The sequence below is a fragment of the Pinus tabuliformis genome, chromosome 1_1 (assembly GCF_031772625.1).
Source record: "Pinus tabuliformis cultivar Carrire ecotype Pingquan chromosome 1_1, CPIR1, whole genome shotgun sequence".
Taxonomy (NCBI): domain Eukaryota; kingdom Viridiplantae; phylum Streptophyta; class Pinopsida; order Pinales; family Pinaceae; genus Pinus; species Pinus tabuliformis.
Genome location: NC_142297.1, coordinates 349,172,340 through 349,180,556, shown reverse-complemented (window position 1 = coordinate 349,180,556; position 8,217 = coordinate 349,172,340).

Below are 8,217 nucleotides of genomic sequence, written 5' to 3'. Positions count from 1 at the left end.
GCACAGTGCGGGCCCGCACCTGTCTTAACGGGTTGCCTGCGTCCCCTGCTAAAATTTAAGAAAATTCCATTTTTTGCATTTTTTCCTCTTAGATTTTGCTTTTTCTTAGTTTTTACTGCCCAGATCCATTAGTCTCTTGTCAAAGATCTTCACCTAAGCTTGTTTCATTGGCATTCCTGCTTTAAGCTTTCATCAATTGGGTGTTTTGAGTCTCTTTTTTGAGAAATTCTTGATTTGATTTCCTTTGGTCATTACTTGGAGGTTTCTCTCAGTCTTTTCACAATTTTGCATCTTTTTGCTTGTGTTTTTGCAAAAGTATGAGTGTTAATCGCCTTCGAGTGTTTTTATTTTTTGATCTTTGGAACTCTCACCCAATTTTCTCGACTTGCACTTGATTGGTTCTTGGATTACATTAGAATCATCTTGTGTTTGAGAATTCTCTTGCATAGATCACAGCATAATTAGAATTCTCATTTTCAGAATATGAATGAAAAATGTGCATAGATTACATTTGCATACTTTTCAAGTGAATTGTGCTTAGATTACCATTGCATAGTTTACATTCTGAAAAATCAATCGTAGATTTAGATCAGCTTTCTTTGATTTGAATTTACACAAAAATAAAGATAAAAAAAAAAATGGTTTGGAATTGATTTGCATTAGTTTTTCTTGATGAAATTAGTGCATTAGAGAATTTGTTATATTTTCTCTTAGTGATCAATTTTTTGCATTGTTGGAAGTGAATGGAAACTCTCTCCTTACTCTAGTTAGGATTCATCGAATTGAAAGGATTGCATTATCATATTCGATTGCATTCAGTTGAGTCGGGTCATAACACCATTGGTTTCATATCCATTTACCCTTTTGAGTAATAACAGCCTTAATAACACAGCGCTTAATTAAAATTCATCTAGTAATTTTTACATTTCTAGGGCTCTGAAGCACCAACATAGCTTAGGCTAGTGTCTTGGAGTAGGTGAGTACTTAACTCTCCAAGACAGTAAAACCAAACAAGTAGCTGATCTTGTGATAGAATAAATCCAATTGTCTCACTTGTACTCTGGGAAAGCTCCTCTTAAAGGAGAAGCACGAGCTCGTGTCCGAACCAGTGAGGGGATCATTCCCCCCTCGTTGGGAACGACGCCAGACACGCACATATTACAAACGGTAAACCTCGGATTAACCATTGTCGAGGAGCCAGGGGTCACTTGTCGGTAAACCTTGGATTATTGTCAAGGAGTCGGCAAGGGGATTGAGCTTGCTACTCTGCACTTGCGTGCTGTCGGAGTTTAGACTGTTCCCCCAGGTGCATTTGTTGTGGTTGGTAACCTTAGTGGCCATTATCTTTAGGATTCTACCGAGGTGACGGTGGAGGGAAGGTCCCACTGTACCTGGAGCAGACGTCGGCTATACTCACTTGGATTTTCTGGGGGGTTCACTTCACTCGAGACGGTTAAAGTCGAGGAACTTGGTCCAGTCTATTCATTAAGCAGGTTGTCGGGGTAACTGTTCCACCCGCCACTTCTGTACTGAATTCTGCGATGTTGGATTTCATCACCAACTAGTGTTTTTGGTCCGGAAGGCTACTGTTTGTGTGTGGTTTGACTCCTAGATTTGATAGTGCGTGTTAATTTGTTTGTTTTTACTTTTAGAGACCATAAGTGTGAATTGTGAATTTTAATTGTTAGGTGTGGATTGTGAATTGTTAATTTTAGTTATAAATTGTTAATAAAATTCACTGAAGTTGAATATAATGGCAAATGTTCCGGAATTTATCAACCTAGGAACCCCTCCTAATGAGAATCCTAGTACTTTTCCTTACTTTGGAAACGTTGGTCCTCCTTATATGGCTACTTTGTCATTACCTGGATTTACAATAGGTTTACTGATATGGTTATTTTCAACTTCGTTGGCCCAAAATACTCCAATTGTTCCATCTCAACCGGATGCTTCACCTCAACAGAGTTCACCATCTCAACATCACCAACCTTCTGTTGACCCTTTACCTTCTTCGCCTAATTTTTCTTCCTCCATTTCTTCCTCTTTGCCTGGTAAAAGCCTTGATGCTAGTAACCAGGAGGCTAAGAAGAAGAAGAAAGGGAAGAAGAAGAAGAAGAAGAAGAAGCAAGATAAGAAAGAAGTCAACCAACCAACCATGGTTGTAAGTGTTAGTTGTGTTGAGGAAAATTCTGACATGCATCGTAAACCCAAATACCCTTGCAGGCTTTGTAAGGGTGACCACTTCCTTGTCAATTGTCCTAGTATTCCAAAGGTCTTGGAAGTATGGTCAGAAAAATCTCATCAACTTTCTATTGATCCATCAACCAGTGATAATCAGGTTCCTGGGAAAAAGGGTAAAGTTAGGTTTCCTTGTAAGTTATGCAAAGGGAGTCATCAAACTCACATTTGCCCTCACATGGATGAAGCCTCAACATTGTTGGAAAACCTTACTGTTCCACAGCAAGAATTTCCAACTGGTTACCGTAAACTTTCTCCCAACCTACCGTCAACTCACGGAGTCATTGATCTAAATTCAAGTACGGTCGATCACACTCTTCCATTGGAGGGTGAAACTCATGTCACTCAGGTTGATGATCCATTAGTTGATCAAGTGGTCGACTCAATTTCACATTCGGTCGATCCCACTTTCCCTTTAGAGAGTGAACTTCATACCACTCAGGTTCTTCTTGTTACATCAGATTCTTCTATGCCGGGGGGCATTTCATCTGTTTCAACAGAACCCCCTCCAAGCACTGAGGTCTTTTCCTTTGATTGGAATAGACTGACAGAACCTCGTCTTCCTTCCTCCATCCCTTTCCAAATCATTGTCAAGGCTGGTGGTAGGGACATACATCGTACTCAGGTAGATGAAGGTGCTTCTGTTAGTATTTTATCCTCAACTGTTTGGAAAGCTTTGGGTTCCCCTCAGCTTGCGCCTATTACGCAGAATCTGAAAGCTTTTAACCGAACCATTAGTGAACCTTTAGGGATCCTTCCTAAGTTTTCTATTACCTTGGAAGGTAAAACTGTCTGTATTGATCTTATAGTAGTTCGAGGTCCCTTGGATTTCAATTTACTCCTTGGGCGAGACTATGTTTATGCAATGAAAGTTGTCGTATCGACACTCTTTCGCGTGATGTCTTTCCCTCACAATGGCAGTATTGTGACTGTAGACCAGCTTTCGTTCCCTAGTCTTGTTTCAACTACCAATAATATGACACCCCTAAATGTTCCTGATTCTAAAGTGGTATCTACCCTGCCACGGGTTAATTATGTGGCAACTGGTCCCATGTTTTCAGTTACCGATGTAAGTGAGCCTCTCACTGTTGATTTAGATCCGGTAATTGACATGGAAAACTCTATGGGATTACTTGAACAGGATGTTCTTATCCCTTTTGAGTCTCTTGACATGTGTTCCTTTCCGAGAACTATTCTTCCTTCTAATGAAGACCTCTTGGAAGCCATGATCAAGGTCTGTCCATTGACATGTCTTTCTTCCAGTTGGAAGCCATGATCAGTGTAGTGAGGAAAGTTCCTTTTACTCTGTCAACCTCGTTAAAAAATGAATCAGTTGGTCGTGAGGATAGTTTGTTCCCGTCTCAACCTCATTAAAAAATGAAACTGGATGTAGTGAGGAAAGTTCCTTTTACTGTGTCAACCTCGTTAAAAAATGAATCAGTGTGTGCGAGGATAGTTCTTTTACTGAGTCAACCTCATTAAAAAATGAATCAGCTAGATTTTAGGATATGTAGGTAGATTGTAGAAAGTAGGATTTTGAGGATAGTTCCTGTTACTGAGTCAACCTCGTTAAAAAATGAATCAGGTATGAGGATAGTTCCTGTTACTGAGTCAACCTCATTAAAAAATGAATCAGGTACGAGGATAGTTTGTTCCTCTCTCAACCTCGTTAAAAAATGAAATTGGATAGTACGAGGATAGTTTTTTCCTGTATCAACCTCGTTAAAAAATGAAACAGGCTAGTTCGAGGAAAGTTCCTTTTACTGTGTCAACCTCGTTAAAAAATGAATCAGTGAGTATGAGGAAAGTTCCTTTTACTGTGTCAACCTCGTTAAAAAATGAATCAGTGTGCATGAGGATAGTTCTTTTACTGAGTCAACCTCATTAAAAAATGAATCAGGTAGATTTTAGGATATGTAGGTAGATTGTAGAAAGTAGGATTTTGCGAGGACAGTTCCTGTTACTGAGTCAACCTCGTTAAAAAATGAATCAGGTTTGAGGATAGTTCCTCTTACTGAGTCAACCTCATTAAAAAATGACTCAGGTATGAGGATAGTTCCTTTCTTGTGTCAACCTCATTAAAAAATGAAACAACTCCCACAAGTCTTTCCAAGATCTTGAAAGTAAAGCTTCATTCCATCCACCTCATTGAATGCAATGAAGCTTGGGGGGCATGTACCTCGTTTTGCGTCATTATGCTGGGGGCATGTGAACTTATAACAAGCATAGTTTTTCGTTTCAAGCTTGCGTAAACATGAAACCGAATCCGAGCATAGTTCTTTTCCTGTGTCAAGCTCGTTTAAAAATGAAACAAATCCTCCTCTAATTGAGTCGAGAGATTGACTAGATCTCATAAATGTTAAGTTGTATTTTTAGGTTAGTTATTTCAGTTTTTTACGTAATTTTAGGTCGGGTCTTTCAAATGATCTCGTACTTGAACCTTCATTTCATCCACCATAGTTGAGTGAAATGAAGCTGGGGGGCATGCGCTCTAGCAGTTATGCTTAGGGGGCATCAAGCACAATTTTCTTTTTGTTTCAAGCTTGTGTAAAAATTAAACTACTTTGAAGCATAGTTTTTATCTGTTTCAAGCTTTTGTAAAAATGAAACCTATTTCGAGTCAATTTCAGTTATTTTCAAGACTCGTTAAACTCATGAAAATACCGAGATTATTTTTCTATCTTTCATTCTCGTAAAACAAATGAAAACGCCGAGTTCTTTCCGTCTTTTCCTACTCGTAAACTAAATTGAAAGTCGACCATATGAGTACATTTTTATCATTTTTTCAAACTCATTAAAACTTATGAAAAAGTGAAAACCATGAGTACATTTTTATCATTTTTTCAAACTCGTTAAAACTTATGAAAAAGTGAAACCGTAGAGTCATCTTTAAGCCCTTTTCTGACTCCTAAAACATGAAAAGATTGCCGAGCGTTTCTTTTACACTCGTTAAAACGGAATTAAAAGACGGCCCCCTTATAGCTCTTTTCTGACCGAAAAAACAGGAAAAGATTGCCGGGTTTTTGTCGTTTCAAACTCGATACGGAAATAAAACGACGTGTCCTTGATCGCTTTTTACTTTTTAGTTCAGAGACACTAATTATGAAAGTACTCCTTGGTCGCAAGATCAAGCGGTTCCCCCAGGTATTATTTTATATTTTTTCGGGCTTGAGGGACACAAATCTACGAAAAAGTTCAACTTGGAGTCTTCTTAAGTTTTTCAGACTCTCTAAAATTGAAAAACGCCGAGTTTCCCCTATACTGGGCTCGTTAAACATTTCACAGTAAAGGACCTGTTCAATTACAAACAGGAACGAACCACTCCTTCCCAGGGTTCGAATCAAAACTAGGTTGGACTCATCCGAAGGATGAGCTTATAATCAAGCATATGTTATCCTCCTCAAGCTTGTTAAAAATAAAGAGGTACTTGCCAGAAATGGTGGGGGAAAAGAGAGAAGAATGAGCCTATTTGTTACCTTTTGTCTCAGAAGAAACTTTATTACCACTCTTGAACACGACACTTTTCATTCACCTGGGTTGGGAAATCCTTTACCTCACAGTTGATCAACCCACTTTGAAAGTCTTCAGCTGGGTTCCGGGGATTAACTTTGAGTCATTCATCACCAAGCCATCTGTCGTGTCGTTATGTGTTCAAGAGGTCTGCAAGCAAAACTTTCATCTGCAAAATACTTGTCATCCATTTGACCATCCCTGAGTCAGTCCTTACAGCAACATTTCTTCAACTTGAACAAATGATTTCGTGTTGCGGGCTTGCCTGCAACGAGTCGCTTTCTGTCGACATCAGCACATTGTCTAGAGAGATGACTTAGAAATCGTCAGTACCTTGAAGTCTGCATGCATCAATGGCAGGTTTCTCGCCTTTGACGTCAGTTTACATCATTGACTTTCGATCGAAGGATTCTGTGAAATGTTCGACATCAACTCATTCATTCACATCTCACGGATTGTACTGGGTACTTTGAGAACCATTGACATTACTGGTGGTCTCTCTCACACTTGTTAACAGTTCACATCATCGACTGGTAATCAAGTGGTTTCTACCATGTTCGACATCGACTCATTTATTCGCATGGCTAGAATCGTACCAATTCGAGAAGTAGGAATGAAGACCCTGGATCAAATCTTTACCATCCAGGCTGCGAGGAGTTTTGTATTCATTATCTAAGTAGACTAATCATAAATAGATGGCTGCGTCCATACTGTGTCTACAAAAGTCTATGATTATGATGTACTGCAAAATCATTCCTGTATCAGAGTAGTTAGTCTGTTAGTTAAAGTTTTAATCTGAGTATGGGAATGCCTACCTCAGTGATGATATAATCTTATACATGTATTTTGTGTTGAAAATTGCAGGTTCTGACCAGGCTCTCCACAAGATAATCCTTGAAATGATAAAGCGCTTCACCCTTCCTAGATAATACAAAACCCTAATCTATTCCAGGCTTCGCACTTTAGGGGGCAATCTGTTACACTAAAAAATGGCACTATGACTATTTATAGTTGGTATGGCTCTATCAACAGTCATACTACCCTCTTAAGCAAGTCTTATGCCTCTGCTATCCATGTCAAACTCCAAGAAAGAGAGAAAGTCTTTATAAATGTGTTTATCTCTGGGTACGCAGGTTCTCTCAAACCTTGCCTGCGGGTACGCACCTATTGTTCATGATGTCTGCGTCCAAGGACGCTCTGTATCTAAAGGGGCAGGTGCGTCCCTCTGAAAAGGTTAAAATGCGCAAGTTTTATCTTCAAAAACTTACTTGTGGTCATTTCTAGAGCATTCTAGAAGGTTGTTTGACGTGTATTGAGCGCCTCCAGATGGTTCATGCACTCCTACCAAAGAGGAACTTATCCCATCAATAAGGGAGTGATCCCATCCAAAGAGGGGACTATCCCATTGATGGTGGACCTGATTAACTTCCTCTTGAGCACTATAAATACAGGCATTGGGCCAGAAGGAGAGAGGTTGAAAGCTATAGATTTCTAAGGGTAAATGCTGCAGGAATTAGGACTCCCATTTAGAAGCTTGTGAGGAGAGATTGCCATCTTTGCTTGTTCTATTTGGAAGTGGGTGAGCTTTGTCAAAGTAGAGGAAGACTCTTGTGGACCCTGGAAGGAGCTTGCACAACACCAAGGCTCAGGTTGTAATGGTTCCTTTTGATTACCTTTAATGCAAATTGGTCCATTCTTCTCAATAACTTGTTGTTTATGGGTTATTTCATGTACTCCTTGGTCTATATGTTGAATATGCTTTGTTTTATGTTATAATCAGGTGCTATTAATTGTTTGACTGTTGGTGATTACAGGTTTTGGAGAAAAGGAGGAGCTCATCCAGATCAACAAAGCTTGGACTTCTACAACAGCGTTTGGACAAAGGTAAGAACGAAACACTTGATTTCTCATATCATAATGTATGTTTAGAGAAGGATAGCTCCAGTTTGTTTTGTTTGTCATTAGAATGTCTTAGACTTCTAGGAAGGTCGGTTGTGTCCGCACTCTTGACTGATTCCGTGTGACAAGGGGTTAGGAGATCCTATCAAAATCTTGCTCGAAGAAGCCCTAGAGTGACAAAGGAATGTGATGATGGACAACTTTGCTTAGATCCTTCAACAGCTATCTAGGGGCGACGCATCAGATTCCAACAGAAACTCTAGAAATGCCACACCGTTTAAGGTACAAGCTAATTTTGAAATCCTCATATTCGAGGGTCATATAGACACAGATGCTGTAGATAAATGGTTAAATGTGCTAGAGGGTTATTTTTCTGTTCATATTTTTCTAGTTGGGAAAGGGTTATTTTTGCTCTTCTCAAAGCAGCCCCCCATGTCAAGGATCGGTGGGAAACCTATTGCGAATAGAAGGATGAAAGTACAAGCTCACTATTTTCATACGCACCCACATGGAATTCATTCTGGGATGTCATCAAGCAGCAGTACTACCCTATCGGTAGCTATGAGTATC